Below are 26,551 nucleotides of genomic sequence, written 5' to 3'. Positions count from 1 at the left end.
TGTCAACAAAAGTCAGGTTTTGTCAACAAGGACGAAAAGGAAAAGGAGCAGATTTTGGGTCAATTTTTTGGCAATTTCTTTGAAGACAATGCCTGCCGTAAGTGGCAATTTGGCTTTTGCTAAACTGTAGGCAACGCAAAGATCATTCTGTGTATCTTTTACATCCCAGTTAGGAAAGTCGGTCATTGACTTTACCTGGCTTCCTCTTTTTGCTTTGGCCTCCTCGGTGAGTTTGTCCTTCTCTACACTCAACATGTTTGAAGTCTTGGACGTTTTTTTGCACCACTTCTCCGCATGGTTGCGAGCTATAGTTGACTTGAGCTGTATCATTTGTGACAGGGTTGGGCCAGATGGCTACAGGAGAGTAACAGAAGCAGATATATTAGCCCCAGGCTAAGTAGGTCCATTTTCCCTGGGTAAGGTAAGAGGGCAGGTTCCAGAGCAATCAGGAACCTTCTGGAGACAATTAAGACAGGCTGATTAGAACACCTGAAGCCAATCAAGAAGCTGCTCGACTCAATTAAGGCAGGCTAATCAGGGCACCTGGGTTTTAAAAAGGAGCTCACTTCAGTTTGTGGTGTGCGTGTGAGGAGGTGGGAGCAAGAGGCACTAGAAGCTGAGAGTGAGAACGCGGACTGTTGGAGGACTGAGGTGTACAAGCATTATCAGACACCAGGAGGAAGGTCCTATGGTGAGGATAAAGAAGGTGTTGGGAGGAGGCCATGGGGAAGTAGCCCAGGGAGTTGTAGCTGTTGCACAGCTGTTCCAAGAGGCACTCTAGACAGCTGTATTCCACAGGGCCCTGGGCTGGAACCCGGAGTAGAGGGCGGGCCCGGGTTCCCCCCAAATCCTCCCAACTCCTGGTCAGACACAGGAGGAATCGACCTGGACTGTGGATTCAGAAAAACGGCCAAGCTGAGGGCTACCGTGAAGCTCCAAGGCGAGCAAATCCAACAATAAGCGCAAGTCCCACCAAGGTAGAGCAGGAACTTTGTCACACATTATTTGACCACATCTTGTGCACGCCATAAAATAATTTGTGGGTCTTTTGAACATAAAATATTCTCTCTCAAGGTGGAGTGAATGATCTTTTCTTCGAATTCACCACCATGTTGTGCACATTTTTCCCCCCACTGGAATGAGGGGGGAAATGCACACAACATTGAACGTAGCTAATGCTTTATCTGACTGGATAACAAAGCCTCTTTTCTTAAGTGTCATCAAGATTCTACAGTACCCATAGTGACTGTAGAATCTTGGCTTCACTGTCACTTTATCGAGAGCAGTAGATGCCAGATCTGGTCCATTTACATTGTAATTGTAAGATGTACATAGATAAATCATGTACTTTTTTTCAACAGAGCTTGTAATATGAATGTTTCTTAAAAAATTATCATGGACCTCAAAATTTTTACCACAGACACATTACCAAACCATGCTCCTTATTCCTCCTTGTTCACCTCCTTATCTGATTGAGGCGCTCCACCGGTGTGTAGGAGCTGGCCCTCAACGGCACATCTGCAGAAACAAAAGAAACAATACACAGAATCAGTATTGTGTGTGCACTCACAGTCTTGAATCATAAAAGTCACACACCTCTTTCTCATTTCCCTTGGCAAGCACACATCATGGTGAGAGCAGTAAACACGGTGAATTTAACCCGGGGTGGGAAGGTGCAAGATGGGACAAAGGGTTTGTGTGGTTCCAAGTGCCTAGGGACACTATTATGAATACTGGCACTGTTTTCCACAGGAGGAGATGATAGAAGCTGAAATCACACTACCAAGGGAAACCAAAGAGGCAAGGGTGCATTTTCTGAACACCCAGACAAATGGATCCTGACTCGCCATCGGGTGTAATTTGTTTGAATCTTGGGAGTGGTGAACATAATAGTTTTGCTTGGCATATGTATTCTCTGTGTGTTACTAATAAATAGATGTTCAGAGCACAGCTGTGTAAGGCTCTTTCACTGGGAAAAGGTCCCGCAGATCCATAGAGCTCTGAGCCCTGTGGGTAAGGACGGGTACTTAAATTGACCAGGTTTCTCCCTGAGCCCCCTGGGTAAGGCTAGGTGCGTTATGCCTTGAGCCCTCAGAAGGGAAAGGATGGGGGTGCCTAAATTAACCAGGTCACGCCTTGAGCCCTTGGTAGGGTATAGACAGGGTGCCCCAGATTGTGCAGGCAACAAAACCAGTGACAAACGGTTGAACCATTAGGACACATACACAGCTCCAGATAAAACTAAAATAGAAAATCCTGCCCAACAATATATTACTAGTGATGAGACAACCTCAAAAGCTTTGGTTGTTTAAGCAGCCAAACAGATGATTATCTAAACCTTATCCATACTTCTTAAATTTTCAAAACAGGGGTGAAAATCTCATAATAGGCTTTTGGCTTCCTATCAGGCTTGGAAATGGCATATTTGATTCTATAAAGTTTTAAATGAGATAATTATTGGCTACCTACTGGTTTGCAGCATGTCTTACTAGTCCTTTATGTGTGCAGAATATATGTAGTTTCAAAAAGCCATAAATAATAACTCATTTTTTGGTTTGCTTGTACTGTGTTCCAAAAAAAACCCCAAACCCCACCTCCACTCCACTGGAAGAAAGGCATAGCTCTGAAAAGTAACCTTCAGAGAAGGGATTAGCTGTGGGATAAGATTCATGACTAACAGAGCTTTTAAATTGCTTTTTCATTTACTTTAATGTGATATCCTATAGTAAGTTCAGCTATGAAACAAAGACATATTTGACAGATCTGTGTCTGGGGGATCTAAGGGCACATTTGCATGTCAGGCATTGAAAAATAAGGTATGGAATGGCATTTTAGAAAATTCCAACGGTTCTGAGGATTGACCTTCAGCTGCAAGCTCTGTTTGCAACTGGTTAAATCAAATATAGTCACTAAGGTTAGAGACATGCTATTAGATTTCTAATCAAATAAATATCATGCTGGCTAAATAAAGCAAAGCATTTTCACTGGGGTTGTCAATTAATCACAGTTAACTCACAAGATTAACTCAACAAAATTAATTGTGATTAAAAAATTAATTGTGATTAATCAGTTTTAATTGCACTGTTAAATAATAGAATACCAATTGAAATTTAGTAAATATTTTTGGATGTTTTTCTACATCCAATGTTTACAGAATGGTGGTAGTGTCAGGACCCTTTTGGATGTTTAGATTAGTAATTAGTCTGAAGAATAAAGCTTTAATTAAATATAAATTAATAGTAATTTAAAGGTAGAAAATCCAGTAATGGCGGCTATAGGCTATGTAGTGAAAGACTTCATAGGAATACATGGAAGCCTGTAAGAATGTATCAGGATGATGCAATCAGGAGAGGATATTGCATCATTTCCTGTGGGGACTGACTCAGCAAAATCCCATAGAAATACACTGTAGCCCATAGAAATATATGGGATCTTTAAATAGGAAGTAGCTAGGGGTCATCTACAGGTCACCTGAAATAGCTAGGGTTCATCCAAAGATCAACTGAAAAACTCCATAGGGATCTATTGAGCCCATAGAAGTCTATGGGAGGAGGAGCTCTTGGTACATGTGACTAATTAGTATATAATTAACACATGCTAATCTCTGGAAGCTGATTGGCTGAACTTGAGTGTCACATGTCGGTAAACATGACAAATTAGCCTATGCTAATCCCTGAAAGCTGATTGGCCGAATTACAACAATAAATTATAGCTAATGAGCTGCAAATTGTATATAAAGGCAACAGCCAGCAGGCTAAAACTCTGTAGTGGATCAGGGACCATGAAGAGAGAAGACACCGCAGGACCCAGGGAAGAGAAGAAAACGCCTACGGAACAATGGCAACAGCACCAATGGAAACCTGCTGGGTAAGAAAGCTCACCAAAAGCAGCTATTACCTTCCAGCAACAGAACAGCTAGGTAGCCCACAAGCGCAAGCATCAGATAGCACTCGCTACCATCAGACAGCGCTCACAAACCCTTGAGAAGAAGCCATCTAAGCAGCAGCAGCTATGGTCACCACTGCTACGCTCTTGTGAGTAGCCCAGCTGGCAGAACTTTTACCCCAGCGGCTGCAAGCAGTAGCTATCGTAGCAGCAGTCCACCCAGGGTTCCAAGGTTGCCTTGAAAACGGCCGTTCCAGCTACCTAGCCAGCAGGAGGCAACCGCAGCAGCAGCTACCCCAGCAGTCAAGCAGGCTTCCGTATCTCTCACCAGAGGGCAGCGTTCGCTTCCAGCTTTTATCTCAGCAGCAGCCATTGACAGCAGACATGATCTGACAGCGGACGGCACTCGCTAAGCCTTCAGTTGTGACAGATAAGAAGGATCTTTTTGAGACGACTCAGAGGGAATTTTCAAGGAGCTGCATAAGTCCAATCTTTTTCTAGTTTAACAATCCAGAGCATGTGGGTTTCAATTGTAAATAAAGCTGAGAGCCTGAGGTTTGAGTGAGATCTTTCCTATACCCATCTAGTAGCTGCCCGGCCAGTGCTTACTGGATGTTTAATGTTACAGATTTGGTATTTAATGTTTAATTGATACATTGTTATATGCTTTTGTGTCATATTGTTATCTGTCAAATCTGCAGTGAAAGTGTTCTTTAAATGAACAACATGTGCTGGGTCGTCATCCGAGACTGCTATAACATGAAATACATGGCAGAATGTGGATAAAATAGAGCAGGAGACATACTATTCTCCCCGAAGGAGTTCAGTCAAAATTTAATTAACACATTATTTTTTTAACTAGCGTCATCAGAATGGAAGCATCTCCTCTGGAATGGTGGCCAAAGCATGAAGGGGCATATGAATGTTTAGCATATCTGGAATGTAAATACCTTGCAATGCTGGCTACAAAAGTGCCATGCGAATGTCTGTTCTCATTTTCAGGTGACATTGTAAATAAGAAACCAGCAGCATTATCTCCCGTAAATGTAAACAAACGTGTTTCTCTCAGTGATTGGCTGAATAAGAAGTAGGACTGAATGGCTTTGTAGGCTCTAAAGTTTTACATTGTTTTGTTTTTGAGTGCAGTTATATAACAAAAAAATCTACATTTGCAAGTTGTACTTTCATGGTAAAGAGATTGCACTACAGTACTTGTATGAGTGAATTGAAAAATACAAAAGGAGTACTTGTGGCACCTTAGAGACTAAAAAATTTATCTGAGCAGAAGCTTTCGTGAGCTACAGCTCACTTCATCTATTTCTTTTGTTTAGCATTTTTACAGTGCAAATATTTGTAATAAAAATAATAATATAAAGTGAGCACTGTACTCTTGGTATTTTGTGTTGTAATTGAAATCAATATATTTGAAAATGTAGAAAAACATCCAAAAATATTTAATAAATTTCAATCGGGATTCCATTGTTTAACAGTGTGATTAAAACTGCAATTACTCATGATTAATTTTTTTGAGTTAATCGCATGAGTTAACTGTGATTGACAGCCCTAGTTTCGATACTTTTAGCTTTCACCCAAGAACTGCGCTACTAAAAGGGATTTGTGTTTAGGTACTTGCGTCAGGGAGGATTATTTACACTAAATAAAAGATACTTTGTTTTGGAAAAAATACTGCCTGTGCGTCAACCAATTTTATTGGAAGGCTGTATCCATGTCCTCCCAGGGGTACCTGGTCTAAGCTATTCTGTGGACTTTCTAAAAGGGAAGCCCTAGCAAACCCAAGTAGTACCTCTAAGACAGTCCCCCTTTTACCTTGCAAGAACAGATTAATAAATCAATAGGCTTAAAGGAAATCTCTGGGAAAACCCAGAAGGAGGCAACAGACAAGCTATGCTGGAGGTACCCTAAATCTGTTCTTGGGGTGAAAACCCAACCAGGTGTTAAAAGACTATCACTTCCTTAAGTGGCCATTTTCTAACAGGGGTAAGGTGTGAATAAGAAATTTACATTTCATCACAGGGATGGTTCAAACCTCATGATCACAAAAGACTGCTTGTTGCCCGCACCTCAGGTGGTGGTAATTCTCAAAGAGGGGAGAGGGGTAAGAATGAGAGACATTGGCCTCCAAATCACCTCTCTCTCCCTCCATCTCTACTCATGGCAGCTACAGTGCTTGAAACACAAAGAAAATATCATTGAACTTGGTCCTGGCCTGGAAGCTATCCAGCCAGACTGCTGTAAGCTTATGGTGAGACAAACCTTTTTGCTTTTAAATTCACTTAGCTTGTTAAGTTAGGTATTAGCTTGTGTTTTTATCTTTTTATTTTCTTCTTAACCAATTTTCACTTTTATGCCTCATTACCTGCAATCACTTAACATCTATCTTTCTGTAGTTAATAAATGTATTTATTGTTTTATCTTAACCAGTGTATTTGGATTAAAGGGTGTGGGGAAATTCCATTTGGGATAACAAGGCTGGTGCATTATCATTTTCCTTTGATGAAATGACGGACATTCTATGAGCTCATATTGTAGGGTACTGAGCAGTTCAAGACGCACATTTCTGGGGAACAAGCCTGGGACTAGATATTTGCAGGTGTTGCCCTGCATGTAATTCCTGAGTGACTGGTCAGAGCATTCATGTAATATAGCTGGGAGTGATTTTGCATGCTGAAGGCTGTGTGAACAGGCCTGGAATGGATGTTCTGACAGCAAAGCAATGTAAAAGGCACCTCCGGCTAGAGAATAAAGGGAACACAGCTGTTCATTGGTCCAGATTGTACAGTGGGTAATATCACAGCATTCCAGGATCACATTAGCTCTTTTGGTGACAGCATCACACTGTGTGGCGGTTCAATGATGAGACAGAACACAGATTTATTCAAGCAAGCAAGCTGGTCAGCTGAAAATGGGCTGCTGCCTGTCAGCTTTCCACCTTCTCCTTTATTATATTTCTCCCCCCTGCACATTACCTACTTTCACCGCAAAGGAATGCATGACATTGATTAATATTCTTGTTTTTCAGCCTCTATCTACTACAATCCTAATTCTCAGGCCTTAAGGCCAAGCCAAGGAAGCTTCCCACGATTACTGTCCTTTAATCAACTTCCCAGGGTTCATATCTGGTCCTCGTCCTTGGACGGAGCAATGTGTTGCTCCTACACAACAGTCAGGGTGTGCCCTGACCGTTTGCAGGTGGATGGACCAAACATGAGCCTTCATCTCCCCCTTTTTGTTTAATTATACTCGGCCCTCTCATGGGAGCCGTCAATTTGCTTTTGCGAGCAATTTAACTCCCAAATAGGCAAGGACATAACTCGGGGAGCTTGCCAGGGCGAATCTCTACAAAGCCTTAGCAAAGAGGGAATACATTGTACACAGCAGCAGCAAAAAATAAGCCCAATGATTATAAACACAGCATAACCAAAAAGTTGTTGCAGCCAGCCTAGAGATGGCTTGTACTAGTGCAGTTAACCACACGCGCACAGGTGACATCGTTGGCCCCGGCCAGGTACGGTGTGTGGAGGGATATAGCCGTGTGAGGCAAGGTATAGTAGGCCGGGCCCCAATTAGCCATGCCAGAGTACTGGGAAGAGAGATTCGCGTAAGCAGCGAGCATCGTCTCATTCCCTATCTCCTCAGGGTGATGACATACTGGAATAAGGCATGTACCTAACAATTCTCCGGCTTCTACAGAATTAGACAAGCAAAAGTGGGTAACATTTGCTATTGAAGCCAATCTTTCCCATATGTTATACGTCATTCGGGCCCGTAACGGGGGAAGCGCTTCCGAGCCAACCCCCACAGGAAACAGCAGGCACAAAAAGCAAACAATCAGTACAGAATTAGCAGTGATTTGGGCGAGAATCGCCACAAACAAAGTCTCAGGAGTCTCTGGCTGTTGGTTTGCTGCCAGTCTTCGTTGAGCCGCCGCGACCAATGCTTTTACTGCTCCCCATGTCACGGGCTGGCTTGGGGCGCTACGCCTCTTCCGTTTCCGTCCCGCCGTTGTTGACCCGGGAGGCACCGCGTTCTCCTCCAAGGTCAGCTGAAACTCCGGTATGGGGTTCGGCAGCCCCTGGCGCCATGCCATGCTGTTTCAGTGCCGGTCGCACACACCGGGCTGGAACCCACAATGGTCCTGCAGGGAGAGACACCGCAGCATATCCCCGACCCCAAGTGATTAGAGGTACTGGGCCCAGCCACTGCGGATCAGGCAGCTGACGGTAAAAGACACGCGGTCTTTCCAGTACCTCAGATTTGTGAAAATGCCGATCCGCGGGGGTCTGCTGATCTGCGTTCAGCGTTAAGTTATTTAAAGTAAACAAAAGGATATGCATTTGTTGTTGAATATCTCCTAAGGTTCGGAGACGCAGCTCCCCTTGTTTTAATTGTTTATCAAGCAAGGTTTTGAGCGTGCGATTGGCACGTTCAACAATGGCTTGGCCCGTGGAATTATAAGGGATCCCGTGTTTAAGACGGACGTCCCATCGGGCACAAAAGGTGGAGAGGGCTGTGGAGCAGTAGGCTGGGGCATTATCTGTTTTAATCTGGCTTGGGCGACCCATAACAGAAAAACAGGCTAGCAAATGGTGAATCACTTTGGCAGTGGCTTCCCCATGCTGTGGGGTCGCCCAGAGAAATCCTGAATAAGTGTCAACAGAAACATGTAAAAAGGAATAGGGGCGGAATTGTGGCACGTGAGTGACATCCATTTGCCACAACTGATTCGCTGCGGTACCTCTGGGGTTAACGGCATAAGAAAAGGTAGGGGCAGCAGCGGCACAGTGGGGGCAGGAACGAACAATGGAACGTGCATGATCAGTAGGAATGTGAAACTGCCGGGCCAAAACAGAGGCAGACTGATGAAAAAAGGCATGGCTTTCAATGGGGTCAGAAAAAAGAGAATTTACCTGACCACGTAGCGCGCGATCGGCGCGCGCATTGCCCTCAGTGAGTGACCCAGGCAAAGGGGTATGACTGCGAATGTGAGCAACAAAATAAGGAAAATTACGAGTGGAGATAAGATATTGCAAAGACAAAAATAGGCGAAGGAGGTCCGCATCGACCTGAGGGGTAATGAGGGCAAGGGGTAAATGATCAATCACTTGATAAACATAATGGGTGTCCACAATTAAATTAAAGGGACAATCAGCAAAAAGTTGAAAGGCCAAAATAACAGCAGCCAGTTCCGAGCGCTGCGCGGAACGCTGAGGCAGTGTAAAACGAGAATGCCAACGAGGGGGGTCACCGGATTGATAGGTGACAACACCTCGATGTGGAGAGCCATCAGTAAAAAGAGTAACAGCAGAAACAATGGGTTGAGAGTGGCTAAGACGATGAACAATTAGAGGCACCTTTTGGGTAATTACCAACCGAGGATCTTTTGGGGGGTTATAAGAAATTTCTCCCACATAATCACAAAGAGCAACCTGCCAAGCCAAAGAGGTGTGGCACAAGGAATCAAATTCACTACGGGACAAGGGGAACACAATATCAACTAAATCAGTGCCAGTGAGTTGCACTGCACGGTGGCGGGCTTTACGAACAAGATCAGACAGGGCATCTAGATAGGGGTAAATATTCCGAGGAGGAGTGGAGGAGAGGTACAGCCACTCTATGATAGAGACGGCTGTATTCGTACGGGGTACAAACAGAGCCGCAGTGGGCGTATGAGGGGTGGCAAGAAGAATCAACCGTAGGGGACGGACCTCAGGGGGTCTGTCCACAAACTGCTGACTCAATGCTGCATTAATTTGTCGAATGCAGGCAATGTGCTCTTCAGTGATGGCAATAACTGCACCCGGTGCTCGGGCTCCACGTAGGAGCTCGAACAACGGCTGCAGCATTGAGGTGGGGAGACGAAAATAGGGCCGAATCCAATTTAAATGACCCAAAATCTGTTGTAATTTAACAAGGGTTAGGGGTTGAGGTAGAGTTAGTGCCGGACGAACCGGAGCAGCATAGGTTTGTAAAACCTTATGGCCGAGGTAGTGGTAGGGATAAGAGCGTTGGATTTTTTCTGGTGCCACCAACAGGCCATTTTGGCCGAGAATTTGAGACAAAGATTCAATCTGTTGTTCCGTGACCTGGGGACCACTAAGCAAAATGTCATCCATATAATGGTAGACCTTTAGCGTAGGGTACCGGGCACGAAAAGGGGTGAGGGCCCGATCCACAAAAAGCTGACACAAGGTTGGACTATTTTGCATTCCCTGGGGTAAGACCTTCCACTGATACCTTTGAGAGGGTTGCTGATTATTATATTGTGGCACCGTAAACGCGAATTTTTCGCGATCTTGTGGGCAAAGGGGGATGGTGAAAAAACAATCTTTTAAATCTAACAGACAAAGCTGATCGGTTTGAGGAATTAAATTTGGATTTGGTAAGCCAAACTGCAAGGGGCCCATAGGTTGGATGCGTTTATTTATTTCCCTTAAATCATGTAACAGCCGCCAAGCACCAGATTTTTTCTTAATAACGAACACCGGGGTGTTCCAGGGACTAGTAGAGCTCTCCAAGCGCTGTGCCTGCAAATGCTGCTGCACAAGCGAATGAAGTGCTTTCAGCTTTTCTAGAGGGAGGGGCCACTGGTCAATCCAGACGGGCTCTAAGGATTGCCATACCAAGGGTAATGCGGAGGGCAATGTGGGTGAGGGAGGGTTTTGAGCCATCAGATATTAATATCGAGGGTGGTGTCCAGCTTTGTAAGTAAATCACGGCCCCAAATATTGAGGTGGACAGGGAGCACAAAAGGGCGGATAGTAGCAAGGGTACGGCCTCCCGGTTTAGAGACCGTGACCCAAGACAAACTCTGTCGCCCGGGTTTACTACCCCCGATCCCCCACAACTCTTTAGAAGGAACCGTAGGCCAACTAACCGGCCACTCCGGATCACGAATCACCGTAACGTCAGCTCCAGTGTCCACCAGCCCTGTGAAGGGAACATCATTTAAGAGAAGTGTTAACTGAGGTTTCGAGGGGCGGACTGACATTGTCAGAGCAACAAGTGGAGAGGACGTGCTGTGAGACGGCGAGTGAGACAACGTTGATCCAAAGCCGCCTCCGCCCCGAGTTCGATCCTCGGCAGCTGGCACCTGATAGGGGACTAAAATCAATTGTGCAATTGACCGTCCACGCGGGAGCGACTGTGGAAGATGAGTCCACACCTGAACCTTAATAATGCCGGTGTAGTCGGCATCAATGACTCCGGGGATGACAAAAAAGCCCTGTTTCCCAGCATGAGAGCGAGGGAGAACGAGACCCACAAAGCCGGCAGGGAGAGGTCCCGTCACCTGAGTAGGTATGGCGCAGACCTCCCCTGGCAGCCGAAAATCAGTGTCCTCCTGCATGATCAAATCAAGCCCTGCACTTCCAGCAGTCGCCGCCCTCATAGAGTCTATGGATTTTAAGGCAGAGGAACGGTTGTCTGAGTGGGAAACACCCCCGTTTGGCCCTGGGTTCGGGGGGTACCCGCTGCGCGGTTTCCCGACCCGCTACGACACTGATTAGCCCAGTGATAGCCCTTCCCACACTTGGGGCACTTCTTTGAGGGTCGAGCGGGTGCCTTTGATGAGCGGCACTCCCGCTGAAAGTGACCCTCCTTACCACAGCGGTAACAACGCTTCCCTGCCCTCCCAGTTTTTCTCAGGGCGGCAGCCAGAACTCTAGCCTTATGGGCTTGTGTGCCGATGTTCTGGCACGCCCGTAGCATGTCTGAGAGCTCTAAAATGCCAGAGACTTGCGCCGTCTGGAGAGCACGGCGGCAATCCTCATTCGCATTCTCGACCGCCAATTTTAACAGGATCTCCTGAGCGGCCACAGCATTATCCACCTGTCGGAGGATAGCCTCCTGCAATCTGTTGGTAAAATCCAGAAAGGACTCTGATGCACCCTGACGGATACTGACAAAGCTTTTTGTAGGCTTGCCTGAATCCGGGACCCTCCGGAAAGCATGCTGGGCGCAGGTGGAAATGATAGGGAAGAAGACCTGAGGGAGTTGGGTCTGCTGCTCAACGGTAGCAAACTGTCCCTCCCCTGCCAATTGCTCATAAATAACATTAACACCTGCTGCTCTATGAATCTGGGCCTGACGGTCCGCCTCCTGCCGATACTCACTGACCCAAATAACATACTGACTGGGTGACAACATCATGCGCAACAGCGCCTTCCAATCTTCAGGGATCAAGGAGTACCCACTACCTAGCCCTTCAATGAGACCACGCACAAACGTGCTAGTCAGACCGAACTCGCGAATCGCCTTCTTTACCTCTCTAACCACCGAGTAAGGCAATGAAACCCAGGTTCCCACCGGGTTGCCCTGGTCGTCATTCTGCCAGGTCACCGGACAAACTGAGACCAGCTCAGCCAGCTCCTCTGCTGTAAGATCTGAGCGAGTCTTCGCTGCGTGAACCATTTGTTGCACCAGCGAAAGCCTCTGAGCAGATGCAGACGACCCCGTGGGGGGCCCCGAAGCATGGGGTCCTAGGGGGGGAGGGTAATCACACACCGGCTCCGGCGGGGAAGGTAAGGGAGGCGGTGGTAAAAAAGGCACTGGGGGCGAAGCAGGGAGAGGGATGGCTGCAGGAGCCGACGGCGGTGGCGGAATTGGCAGCCCCTCTATTGGCGCGAGAGAAGGTTCTTCCGAGGCGACACATTGTGTTGCATCGGTAGGAGGGGGGGTGACTGCAGGAGCCGACGGGCGTGGCGAGATCACCAGCCTCGCGATGGAGGGCCTGTCCGAGGCGACACGCTGTATCGCATCGCGGCAGAGGTGCCAGGCATGTAGAGCCTGCACGGGCGCCCGAGGTTCTTCATGCAATGTCTGGCCCAAACGCTCCCAGTCCGCTAGCTTAAGGGTTCCGGCTTCAGGGTACCACGGGCACTGGGCACTCACCTCCTGTAACAGGAGAGTGAGTTCTCGAGTGGGGCAGACATGCTGAGCCTTACGCAGCAAATACTGTAGCTCAGTGCGATGTTGCACTTGCAAAGCAGAGAGGGAACTTCCCATACTTACCACAACGAAAAATACTCACCGGGATCCACGAAGTGGATGAGTGACGCGTCTGAAACCCTTGCCGGGCGAGGTGAGTGCTGAGGGCCCCACGTTTGGGCGCCAGTTGTGGCGGTTCAATGATGAGACAGAACACAGATTTATTCAAGCAAGCAAGCTGGTCAGCTGAAAATGGGCTGCTGCCTGTCAGCTTTCCACCTTCTCCTTTATTATATTTCTCCCCCCTGCACATTACCTACTTTCACCGCAAAGGAATGCATGACATTGATTAATATTCTTGTTTTTCAGCCTCTATCTACTACAATCCTAATTCTCAGGCCTTAAGGCCAAGCCAAGGAAGCTTCCCACGATTACTGTCCTTTAATCAACTTCCCAGGGTTCATATCTGGTCCTCGTCCTTGGACGGAGCAATGTGTTGCTCCTACACAACAGTCAGGGTGTGCCCTGACCGTTTGCAGGTGGATGGACCAAACATGAGCCTTCAACACTGGGACCTCATGTTCAGCTGATTACGCACCATGACCCCCAAATCTTTTTTTCACTGCTTCCCAAGAAAGTGTCCCGCATCCTATAAGTATGGGCTACATTATTTGTTCCCAGATGTATACATTTACAGTTTGTTACACTAAACCACATATTTTTGCTTACATCCAGTTTATCAAATGATCTAGATTGCTCTGAATCAGTGACCTGTCCTTTTCATTATTTACCACTCTCCCAAATTTTGTGGCATCTGCAAACTTTATCAGTAACAATTTTAAGTTTTCTTCCAGACCATTAATAAAAATGTTAACTAGCATAGGACGAAGAACTGATCCCAGCATGTCCTTTCTGGAAACAGATCTGCTTGAAGACAACTCGCCCACTTACGATTACATTTTAAGATCTATCAGTTAGCCAGTTGTTAATCCATTTAATGTGTTTCATATTAATTTTATATCATTAATCAAAATGTTCTGCGGCACCAAGTCAAAGGCCTTACAGCAATCTAAGGATATTATGTTAACATTCATACCTTTATCAACCAAACTAGAAATCTCATTAAAAAAAAGAGATATCAAATTAGATTGACAGGATCTGTTTTCCATAAACCCATGTTGATTTGCATTAATTACATTACCTCCTTTAGAACATTATTAATCAAATTCCATATCAGCAGTTCTGTTACAAGAGATTTTTACTTGCTTTGATCCTATATAAAGATTGCAGCACCCAGGACAGAGACAGGCATATAGAGACACTGACAGTCAGAAGCGGGAGTGAGAAACATCATGAACAATTCACCTTTCCCAGTTAGTATAACAAAGGTAGTGACAGCATCAGAATGTTTTAGTTTGAAGAGAACAGTAATTAGCTTTAGATTCGATACTTTAGATCAGTGTTTCCCAAAGTGTGGTATGTGTACCCCTGGTGGTACGTGAAAGGGTTTCAAGGGGTACGTGGCAGAATTTTTTATTTTATTTTATCATCTTTTTTTTTTTGCAGCAGAAAACAATTCACTAAAATTTAATATATAAGAATGGTGTACACTTGTAAAGTAGAAATGCACATAGGTTTACATTGTAACTAATATGATAATGTGTTCAATAACATCTAATAGCACAGCAGAACTGACGCAAACCACTCATGCACGTTACCGCGGCTCGGGCAATACACTTGCCTTTGTGGCAAGCGCAGAAGTCATACTGACAGATAAAAGATAAAAGTGAATAACTACTCATAGTAATCTAAAGATCGTAGCAAGTACATACTTCGTGTGTATTAATATACAAAATTTCTCTCTTTTTGTTTTTGTTAAACCCATTTACAATGGATCGCTGGCTAAAAATGGGAAGTTTGAAACGTATAAAAGAAAATTATGAAGGAAATACGAATGTTAGTGATAATTATGCCAAAAAATGCAGTGATATGGCTACATCAGACAGTTGTTACCACAAAATTAGTGAACTGTGTGAACCATCTGTAAGTTTATTGAACATATCAGCTACAAAGAAAATGAAGAAAGCCTGCACATATGTTGAAGAATATCTTAAACTGGGATTTTCGTGGACTGGTGATGAGGTGGAGCCTGTTCCACTATGTGTGATTTGTTATGAGACTCTCATAAATTAAAGTATGAAACCATCCAACCTAAAATGCCATTTTGATACCAAACATAAAGAATAAGAGGGAAACCCTGTAGAATTCTTTGACAGTAGGCGCAAAGATCTCCAAAAGTCCCAGAAAACAATTCGTAACGTGATGGGAGGTGAAAATATGAAAGCTTTGGAAGCTTCATATAGTGTGGTGTACTTAATTGCAAAGTCCAGAGCTGCTGAAGTGATTGGCGAGACATTAGTAAAACCTGCAGCCGAAGTAAGGGTGCAAGTGATGACCTGAGACAAGTTTAGCAAAGCTATAGATTGTGTCCCCCTCTCAAATAACACTGTTCATCATAGAATCACAGATATGGCCGAAAAGGTAAAGCAGCAATTATTGTCAAGAGTACAAAGAGTCGCTACTATGCACTGCAAGCGGATGAATCCACTGATATTGTGAATTTTGTTGTTTGTCAGATACGAGCTGAATCTTTTGTTGTTTGTCAGATACGAGCTGAATAATGAAGCCCACGATGATATTTTGTTCTGCCAACCTATGCCAACACATACCATTGGAGAAGCTATTTTTAAAGTTATTGATGACGTTATCATAGAATCATAGAATATCAGGGTTGGAAAGGACCTCAGGAGGTCATCTAGTCCAACCCCCTGCTCAAAGCAGGACCAATCCCCAAAAACAATTATCAAAAACAATTACTTGGATTGGAGTTGTTGTGTTGGAATAAGCACAGATGGTGCCATAGCCATGATTGGTTCGAAGAAAGGAATTGTTGCACGTATTCAAGCTGTTGCGCCAGAAGCAAAATCGACTCATTGTTGCATTCACAGGGAAGCACTCGCCACCCAGAACATGCAGGCAGATCTAAAGCAAGTACTGGATGAAGCTGTGAAAATAATAAATTTTGTGAAAGGCCGCCCTCTGAATGCCCGGCTGTTTTCTCAGCTTTGTGATGAGATGGGCAGTGACTACATACAACTCCTATTTCACACTGAAGTGCATTGGCTTTCTGGTAGAAAAGTTCTGAATTGCCTGTTTGAGCTGCGAGAAGAACTGTAAGGTTTTTTAGATGAAACCTTTAACCTGCGAGACCATATACATGACTGGAAATGGCTATGCAAACTAGCATATATTGCAGATATCTTTGCTCATTTAAACAACGTTAATCTACCTTGCAAGTGAAACTCATATCCATATTCCATGTTCAAGACAAAGTGAGCACCATGGTCGCAAAATTGAAACTGTGGCATAAATGTCTTAGTTGTCATGAACTGGATTCCTTTCCATCTCTTCATGACTTAGTAATAAACTCGACTAATGAACTTGATAGTGATGTGTTGCAAACCATGAAGCAGCATTTGAAAACCTTGCAGAAAGATCTTCGTAAGTATTTCCCTGAACCAGACAGCACCTTTGAATGGATAAGGAACCCTCTTATCATCAATGTTCAAACATTGCCAAATAACCTCTGTGCTTCAGAAGAAGAGCTCTTGGAGCTGGCTTCAGATAGCTTCCTGAAAACAAAATTTGAACAAAATACACTGACGTCATTTTGGTTGGGGGTTACCTCTGAATATCTAGCTCTATCGGACAAAGCTGTCAAGTATCTTCTGCCTTTTCCCACCTCGTATTTGTGCGAGATAGGATTCTCTGCGCTGGTTGGCATCAAAACAAAAAAACAAAATTGTCTTATTGAAGTGGAGCCCCATCTTCGTCTTAAGATTACAGACATCGAGCCAGATATCCCCGCGATAGTGTCTGGTCAAAAGCAATTCCATCCCATGCACTGAATAGTTTGGTTTGTACTGAAAATTTTCCAATACGGAAATAGTAAGTATTAAAACTAGTGCTTTCTTCACTAACCTAACCAAACCAGCATATTTTAATTTCAGAATGATACGAATTCAACATATATTTACTTACTTACTATTTCTGTATTGGAAAATTTTCAGTACAACTGCTCAGCAAGCTCCCACAGCCAATGGGGTTTGAAGGTTGTAAAGGGTATTTCCAACTTTTTTTAACACTTTAAAAAGCCAAATTATGTGACAGATAAAGGGCTTGAAGCTGATTGCTGGGTTTGTGGTGAGAGATTTTTGCCTCAGTTGCCTGAAATGCCTTGTAATACTTTAAATTGAAGATTTGCAGAAAAACCTCAGGAAGGGGTTTAAATTTGTGGAAATAATAACTTGCTTAATTGTACATAAAGAGAGTGGTGATTGTTTTAGGACCCTTTGGGATGCTTAGAGCAGTGATTAATTTTAAAAATAAAGCCTTAATTAAAAAGAAATTAATAGTTTAAATGAGAAAATTCAGTAATGGTGGCCATAGGGTGATGTAATTCCACTTCCTCTGGAAAATGACTTAGCAAAATGTCACAGGAATACATTATAGCTCATAGGAATACATGGGGATCTCAGACAGAAAGTAGCTGGGGTCATCTACAGGTCAGCTACGAAAAAACCCATAGGAATACATACGAGCCCATAGGCATGTACAGAGATGATGCAATCAGGAGGTAGGATTGCACCACTTCTAGGTGATGCAATGAAGGCATGGTGTTGCATCATTTCCAGTAGGGAATGACTCAGTAAAGTCCCAAAGAGATACATTGTAGCCCCATAGAACTCTATGAAGGGGGAGGAGCTACCTGTCAGGGGTGGAGCCAGCTGAAAGTTGGAAGCTGACTGGCTGAGCTTGGGAGAGCAAATCATATATAAAGGCAACAACTAGCAGGATAAACCCTGTAGTGGGACTGGGGACCTGGAAGAGAGAAGATATAAGGCAACTTCAAGGAAGAAGATGCTTGCGCGGAAGAAGCCACCTGAGAAGCATCAGTAGAACCCTGCAAAGCAGAAAGCTGCTTGAAAAGCAGCCATTACAGCAGCAGCAGCAGCAGCAGCAGCCCACCCAGAGTTCCAATGTTGCCCTGGGCAATGGCCATTTCTGCTGTCCAGCCAGCAGGAGGTCACCACAGCAGCTACCAAGCAGGCTTCTGTCTCTCCCACCTGAGGAGCTGCTTTTACCTCAGGAGCAGGCAGCCGCACAACACCGCAGCCAGCAGCAGCCACGATCATTGAGGACAATGCTTCCAACCATATTTGACAAAGCAGAAGGACCTTTAGACAGTCTCAGAGGGAATTAAAAGGAAGCTTTTTGTAAGTTTAGTCTTCCTTTTTCCCTTTTATTTCTAGAATATATGGGTTTTATCTGTAAATAAAGATGGATGGCTGTGGCGTGAGTGAGATCTTCCCAGTAACCGCCCAGCCAGCGCTTATTGGATGTTTAGCTTTAAGTATTTTGTATTTTCCTGATATATTGTTATATGTTATGTTATAGAATATTAAGTGAATAATTATACTGTTATATCCTAATAGGGTTAACTAAAATTGTTATGTTTCAGAGTAACAGCCGTGTTAGTCTGTATTCGTAAAAAGAAAAGGAGTACTTGTGGCACCTTAGAGACTAACCAGTTTATTTGAGCATGAGCTTTCGTGAGCTACAGCTCACTTCATCGGATGCATAGCATATCTGCAGTTTCCACGATATGCTATGCATCCGATGAAGTGAGCTGTAGCTCACGAAAGCTCATGCTCAAATAAACTGGTTAGTCTCTAAGGTGCCACAAGTACTCCTTTTCTTTTTAAAATTGTTATTTTATTGATGTATCTTTCATTTGTTGTGTGACTTCATTTTCTTTTTACTGTAACCCTTATTATTTCTATCAGAGAAGAAATTAAGGGCTGTTTGTAGATCCTCCTTTGAGTGTGCAACTACAGCACAATCATCTGCGTACTGGAGTTGGGTTATTGTTGTCGATATTACTTTAGTTCTAGCACAGAGATGAGGAAGGTTGAATGGGTGGCTGTCAATCCGATATTGGATGCCAATGCCCTGTGGTAGACGGTCTTGGGTTAGTGTTTTCACAGCTGCTAAGAAAATGGAGAAAAGGGTGGGTGCCAGTAAACAGCTTTGTTTTATGCCTGTTCAGATGACAAAGGGCTCAGAGGTAGAGCCATTGCACAGGATGGAGGCAATCATCTGGTCATGGAGGAGTCTTACAACCCAACAAGGAAGACCTACATTGACAAAGAAGAACTGAAAAATGTAGAACACTTTGCCTATCTTGGCAGCCAACTTTCATAGAGAGCAGACATAGACATTGAGATTCAGCACAGAATTTGCTGTGCCAGCCTTGCCTTTGGCAGACTTTCTCACCGGGTATTCAACAATCACAACACTAGAACACATACTAGACAAGAGGTGGGCAAACTGTGGCCCACCGGATGTTTTTATCCAGACCTCAAGCTCCGGCCGTGGGAGCGGGGCCAGGGGCTTGCTGCGCTCCGCCCAGCGCTCCGGCCTGGGGAGCGGAGCCGGGGGCTTGCCGCACTCTGGCCTGGGGAGCGGGGCCAGGGGCTTCCCACGCTCCAGCCAGGGGAGCGGGACCAGGGGCTTGCCGTGCTCCACCCGGTGCTCTGGCCTGGGGGCGGGGCCGGGGACTTGCCGCACTCCAGCCGGGGGACCGGGACTGGGGCCTTGCCACTCCGCCCAGCACTCTGGCCGGGGAGAGGGGCCAGGGGCTTGCCGCGCTCCAGCCGGGGGAGAGGGCCAGGGGTTTGCTGCGCGCTGCCCAGCGCTCCCAGTCCCCGCCTCAGTGATGAGCAGTTCATTTTGAGCACCATCTTCCGGGAAGATTCTTCTGGCACGCAAAACGCTACATTGCACAGGTATGACTTCACCACCCCTATGCAGCAGTGTGCCAAATCCCCTCCCGGTTTCCTATGGCCCCACCGTAGAAAGTCTTGCATGGGGGGAAACCACCCAGGGGTCGCAGCTGCTCCCATCCTAGGTGCCTCTGCACGTGGCTCAGCTGGCTTGGTGTCACACTGCCAGCAGGGCCCCTAGGAGTCCCTGGTACCTCCCTGTGGAGCCCCTCCCACCATGCACCACACCTCATGAGTCCTCTTGCCACTTGCAGTAACATCCCTTACTATATACAAACTTTTAATGAACACAAAAGTGCAAACAGAACTCAAAGTACAACAGTAAGAACATTTTGGTGGGGAGGCATAAAGTTACAGGTGAGTTTACATCTGCCTCTTCTTCTCCACATAAGTCCTGGGATAGATAGAGTGCCATTTCAGGCGCAAACTGATGCCCGACAAATCCAGGCTAGAGCGAGGGCCCAGTTTTTTCACAGTGCATGCCATCTTGTAAACAGCAGTTTGAAATAAGGGCAACAGTTAGGATTTTCTTTTCCCTTCCAAAAATGAGTGCTGCAAAAAAAAAAAAAAAAAAAGAAAAGTGGACAGAGAGTGTTGGGTTTTCAAAAAAGAATGGAAAGCAAAATATTTTTTCACAAACATGAACTCGAAGGCTCTATGCCTGATTTGTCAGGAGAGCATTGCGGTGTTCAAGGAGTACAATTTGAATAGCCATTTTTCAACGAAACACCCTAATTATGGCAGCAATTTAACAACTGAGGAAAGGGCAAGAAAAGCTGAGAAACTCACCATGAATTTAAAAACTCAGCAAAATATTTATGTGCAACAAGCTGCAGTTCAGGCAGCCACTATAAAGGCAAGTTACGTTCTGGTGTTTAAAATCGTTAAACAAAATAAGCCTTTTGCTGAAGGGGAGTTTTTGAAAGAATGCATGGTTGATGTTTCTGGCGCGCTGTGCCTGGAATACCAAAACAAATTTGAGAACATATAGTTTGCCACGAAGAACTGTTACTCGCTGTGTAGAAGTGATTGATGAACATTTGGCTTCTAAGTTGAACAAGAAAGCACAGGGCTTTCTATTGTTTTCATTAGCTCTCGATGACAGCACTAACAATAAGGACACAGCACAGTCACTGTTCCCTCTAAGCTGTGCGCATGTGCGTGCACACACAGATCCTAAACCCCACACACACGGCGAAACACCGCGCGCACAAAAAATGAAATACCACATCGGAGACAGGCCGAAATATCATTTACGGGCGACTTTTGACATTGTTCGCCCGCCATCTATCAACACAGCCAGATTCTACTAGCTGGCAAGTGGGGGAAAGAGAAAGGAGGGCAATGAATTGTACCCCTCCTCGCCAGCATTTCAAACGTGGAACGTTGATCACATCAGGATGGTCCAGACCCACACATCTCCATTTCCTGTGTTTTTTTGCAGCAGATGCATGGACATGATCGGAGCTATGCACAAACTTCCAGTATCCTGATCTGAATGATCTCCCATTTGCCCTTTTGTCGAGTCATGCTGTTAAGCGCATTGAAATAGTAGCCATATAATAAAAGTATTAATTTTAAATAAACCAATCTGGTAAGAAATCAATCCCAAAATGTCACTGTCTAGAGGTTTAACGCGTAAAAGAACAGCAACTTCATTTAAATCTGGATGGCTGGATGAGACTATAGAGACGGTTACACGAAAGTCACATAGTGTAATACTTGTTAAACTTCGTGAAATATTCACATATGATGAGGACAATGGAGTGGTTTGTGTATATTGTCGAGATGCCAGACCTTCGGGAGAATTTTCAACAGGAAGAATGTGGAACAATGTATGGAAATTGGATTTCTTAAAGCGTCATCTGTCAAATCCCTATGTTCAAAATACAAAGATTTTCTTGCTGAAGAGATTGTTATAGTCAGTCAGTACAATGACTTCAAGTTTGCAGTAGCCGAAAGAATCAAAAGCCAATTGGTTTTAAGTTTCCCCGATATGGTGACATTTTCTCACCAGAACGAAGTTTCAGGATCTTGCAAAGTTGATGGATATCGGAGGAACATTCCTAGCATCAAGTGCAGACTGTGAGCATGGCTTTAGCTTAATGAACACTCTAAAAAAAAACTACGGAATCGTTTACAAGTAGATCATGTGGACATGCTGATATGTATTAAGAGTTACCAGCTGGACAGAGGACTGATAGATCTGGACAGAGTTTATATTGAATGGGCAAATGAAAAAGATCGCGGGGAAAAACAGTAAGGTTAGTTTAGCAACCTTTGACATTTCGACCAATAAGGAAATTAAAATGCATTTGTAATTACATATCTTATTCTTGGCTGATAATCATTTATTGATTTATTTAGGAAAATTTTAAATTTAAAACACAAACTCTTGTTTTTCTTTTTTTACTTATGATGTCTCTGTCTGAAAACCCATATAAATTGACATAATGGCATACTTATTAAATTGTCTTTATTATATGTTTATCCAAATCTTTTCGGACATGTGTATAGAATGAAAGGTGAAAGTGGACACCACAGGGCAGAAGCCTGTGGACTGATAATGATCATGATTAATATGAGCTTGATATATGCTCGTGATTGTCTATAAAAAAATCATAAAGCGTAATACTTAAAACTAACTTCTGCTTCATGAAGAATGGTTAAATTTCCTTTTTCTAAGTATTTAAAAATGATATGAGAACTCTGATTGAATACCCCTGGTTTAGTTCTCCGGCATTGCATTGCAAAGCTGATGTGAATCTTTGGAGCAACACACACGCGAGCAGACTTTTTCTGCTATGGGACACATCAAATGCAAGAAGCACAGCAGACTAATGGATGGAAACCTCAGTGCTGAATTCCGAAGCATCTGCGCATCCCTTACTCCTAATCTAAGAAAGCTTGTGGAGGACAGATCCAACCAAATGTCGCACTGAGTATGATGTAGGCAAGTGTAAATATTTCCTTTTTTTTTTTTTTTTTTACTATTTGAAGTTGGTGACAGTTCTATTAATAAATGAATAACTAAGCATTTCTATAACTTGTTATGAAATATTTGGCATGTATTAAATGTATTTAATCTTATTCATGGGGTCATGGTTAGTGCACATGCCCAATTTCAATCTTGCAGCCCACTGAGATGAAGGAGGCCATTCATGCGGCCCTTCACTAGCCTAGGTTGCCCATCACTGCTTTAAAGCATCTGAAGAACTGGAATGTCCCACTTGGACCCCAGAAGTTTTAGCAATTGCAGAAATACACCGGGAGGTGTGGGCCAAAAATTAAATAGAATGTCCTAAAATTGATGCAGCAACTCTAGTCACAGGCCCTGATCCCCCCCATCAGAAACAGTACAGGTATCCCAAGGAAGCAGAAACTAGTCTAAAAGAAACAATTGACAGATTTTTAAGTCAAGGAGTTTTAGTGACACAGACAAGACCCAATAACACTGCTCTATGGCTGGTCCTTAAGCGTGACAGCAAGACCTGGAGACTCGTGGTAGACTTTCAACCCCTTAACTTGGTTACCCAGCCAACAGCCCCTCTGGTGGTTGAGTATCAGGTGGTGATGGCTTCCACTGTAGGAATGGCCCAGTGTTTTTGGTATTAGATTTGACCAACACTTTCTTTGCTACCCCTTTACACCGGGACAGCTACTATAAATTTGTTTTCACCTTTCAGGATAAAGGTGAGTAGTAATGGCCCGCAGTAATGCCCCAATTATTAGCCATGCTCATATAATCAAGATGTGGGAGGGGATGCCTGTGATTTCTTATGTGGATGATATCCTGGTCTGCACTCAGACCAGAATAAGAGAATTTGGAGGTACTGGACAAAGTGTTGCAAAAGATTTAGGATCTGGGTTTAAGGTAAGCCCAAAGAAGGTCAAGTTGTGCTCCCAGCAGGTAAATTTCCTCGGCGTAACTCTAGGACAAGAAGGGCACTCCCCCGACCAACAAAGGGTTGAGCTGATACTCAAACTCCCAGCCCACACAGACATAGCTGCTGTTATATGCTTGCTTTATAACCCGTCTCTCCAGGAGGAAGTGGGGGAAAACAGTTTATGTCTGTTTTGTGGCTTGATAACCCTGTCGGCAATGTGGTTCTGTGGGTGGTCCTACTCATGTCTGCTGCTGTCTGGGGTCTTGCAAGTCTATTCTTCTGGCATAGGTGTGCCAGATGCTGTTGTAATCAAGACCTGGGAGAAATGCATGGAAGACTGTAAAGTGAACGATATCCTCGACATTGCTCCAAATGCCAGCTTTATTTTTCGAGAAAGGCTCACTCTTTTAGGCCTGTGGCCAGCACCCAGTGCCAGAGGCGAACAACAGCAGGGGGTTCGTTACCCGGCGTGCATCACTCAATAATCACAACGGGGTGGAGAAGCAGAAAAGTTTATTTGCAGCTGCAAACAAGGTACAGGGAGAATAGAATCTCAAATCCTGCACACCAGAGCAGGTCATTACACACACTTTTATATTCCTTAATGCTACTGCACTACACATTAGCCAATCAAAACTTTACACAAATACTCTGCCTTCCTTATATGGGTTACAATATTTATTTCCTGCAACCTCTAACAAGCATTCCTAGCAACTTAAACAACCAGCACATTCTGTCTGGCCTTGTAGCTGTCTCTCCTGTTATCTTTAACTTGGTGTCAGCAAACCTTACACTATAAGGCATTATCTGCGGCTGCAACATTGTTTTAAGAGCAAAAGAGCTTACTTAAACCAGCCAGGCCTGAATTCTATTAAGGGGGGTTGAGAAGAAGCCCTTAGGCCTTCAGCAGGGAGACCTCCTCGACCCTTATGGCTTTCCATCCCCTCAACTTAACTAGTGGCCATGCCCTGGGGTCTCCAACAGGCCCTTTGAATGGATATTACCCCACTTAAGGTTAAAAGGCCTGGATAGAATAAACATCAAAGTGGGACCTCAAAGTGCATAGAATTTGGACTGTGAATGATAATGTACTGTGGCAGCTACAGAATCCTAGAATGATGGGCAGAAACATCACCATCCTCATGCATTCACGGATACCCCCTAGACTCGGGAGAGATTTGGTGGTGGGGTAACTGAGGTTTATCCATGGAGCCCAAATAGGAGATTAGGTTGTCGCTGGGTGGGAACAGACTGGCTGTTATACAATTGCAGCCAGACTAAGCCAAAGTGTGCTCGGTTGTGGACTGACCTGCCTGAGAAAACAGCCCCCGGAAACAAAACAGTCCAATTTAAATTAGAATATGCCACCACCATAATTGACAAGCAGACAAATTTGGAAAAGATAGAACTGCAAATAGAACTGCAAATGGCAGATCCTCTTGCCCTGTTCCATCAAGACCTAGTGGCCTCCTTTAGAGGACTTCCTGTTTCCACAGTGCAGGGAGTGGTCTGGTGTGCTCGTAAGGATGTTATTAACATGCGGCCTAACTTGATGGGGAAATGGCTTGTACAGGGGCCCCATAGGGTAAAAAGTTGCAACTTTTGGGTCATGGAGTCTCCAGTCACCAACTTAATTGGGATCTATGTTGTCCGAACCAACATCAAAAAACAATTGGTAATCAACCCCACCCACTCCCTCAAAAAAGGTCAATCTAGACCTGAGCTTAACAAATATCTCAGTAAGAAAAACACTGGTTTGAGCAATTTGTCCCACCCTTATTTGAAGGTTGGAAAAACTGAGTGGAATTTACATTATATCCCAAAACTGAAAATCTCGGGTGGGGGATGTAGGAGGGTAAAGGGGGACCTATGAGAAGCACTTGGAATGGGAGGAGCAGTCCTTAACAGTATTGATGAGGAAGTGCTGGCAAATATAATGAATGCAATGGGAGCTCATATAAAAGATTTAGCTACTATACCTACCAAGGTATCATTCGACCAATTAAGCTCTCTATACTACCAGGTGGCACGTATTCTAGAGGAGTGGGAGCAATCCCAAGAAAAAGATCACTGTCACCCTTTAAATTAATGTTTCTTTGGCATGTATGCAAATGCAAGTGTGGATAACTGATGTGGCAAAATATATGATCCATGATGGGACGAGTGGGGTATTATTATTATTAGAAGCACTATTTGGAAAAATTCTACCCAAACTGAAAGGGAGTTACAGTCCTGGTGGAAAAAGGTAAATTTCACTGATAGCAAGGAGTCAGAAGAAATCACAGTCTTTGTTTTGCCCATGTCAGGGGGAGAAATAACATGGATCTCCCCCATTACAGCTTTTGGCCTCAATATTAATCAGACTGTGATGGAGCCCATAAATCATAGAGTGTGGGTAGCAAAAGATAATCAAAAATGGAAAACAGTGGAATTTGAATTGTTTAGAGGGAACTGGATATGAATGTAACTGAAATTCCCTCCCGCCATAGGATGTGTTTTTTTGAAACAATGAAAGGGAAATGCCATGATCTATTAACCCATTTGCAAATAATGACTCTATGCTTGTGTATATAGTCGATCACTGCATGTGTCTTAAAAGCTGGTGTCCTACGCTTCTTGTGAGATACATGAAAAAGTAGCCGTTGAGCCTCTTGAGAATGTTTTTGTTCTGTTGTATCAATTCAAAGATGCGACTTTGAATTTCAAGTGCATGAACTTAAACATAACCAGTTAAGTGACACAGACTTTGTACTCTGCTTTAAAACCTGTACCCCTTGGAATGGATTTAACTGTTCTACAAATGTTGCTTTGTAGATTTGCAGAATTTTTTAAATTTTGGCACGCAACTGGTTGCAACAGGGCCCCGTGATCTTTAAAAGCCTAGAGGAAAAGCCTAATGGGCAGGGCTCTACTTTATTACAGAATCTG

The 26,551-nt window shown here is 44.3% G+C and overlaps 1 long non-coding RNA gene across 1 annotated transcript; it reads left to right on the top strand.

The window, feature by feature from the left end:
- The first annotated feature begins 17,761 nt into the window (after window positions 1-17,761).
- On the top strand, window positions 17,762-21,334 carry LOC122462962. Its single transcript, XR_006285878.1, has 2 exons — window positions 17,762-18,167; window positions 19,001-21,334. It is a non-coding gene; the product is annotated as an uncharacterized LOC122462962 (long non-coding RNA).
- The last annotated feature ends 5,217 nt before the right edge of the window (window positions 21,335-26,551 follow it).

This window comes from Chelonia mydas, chromosome 1 (assembly GCF_015237465.2).
Source record: "Chelonia mydas isolate rCheMyd1 chromosome 1, rCheMyd1.pri.v2, whole genome shotgun sequence".
Lineage (NCBI taxonomy): Eukaryota > Metazoa > Chordata > Testudines > Cheloniidae > Chelonia > Chelonia mydas.
Note: the sequence above shows the minus strand (reverse complement) of the source record. Positions and strands in the feature narration are given on the sequence as shown.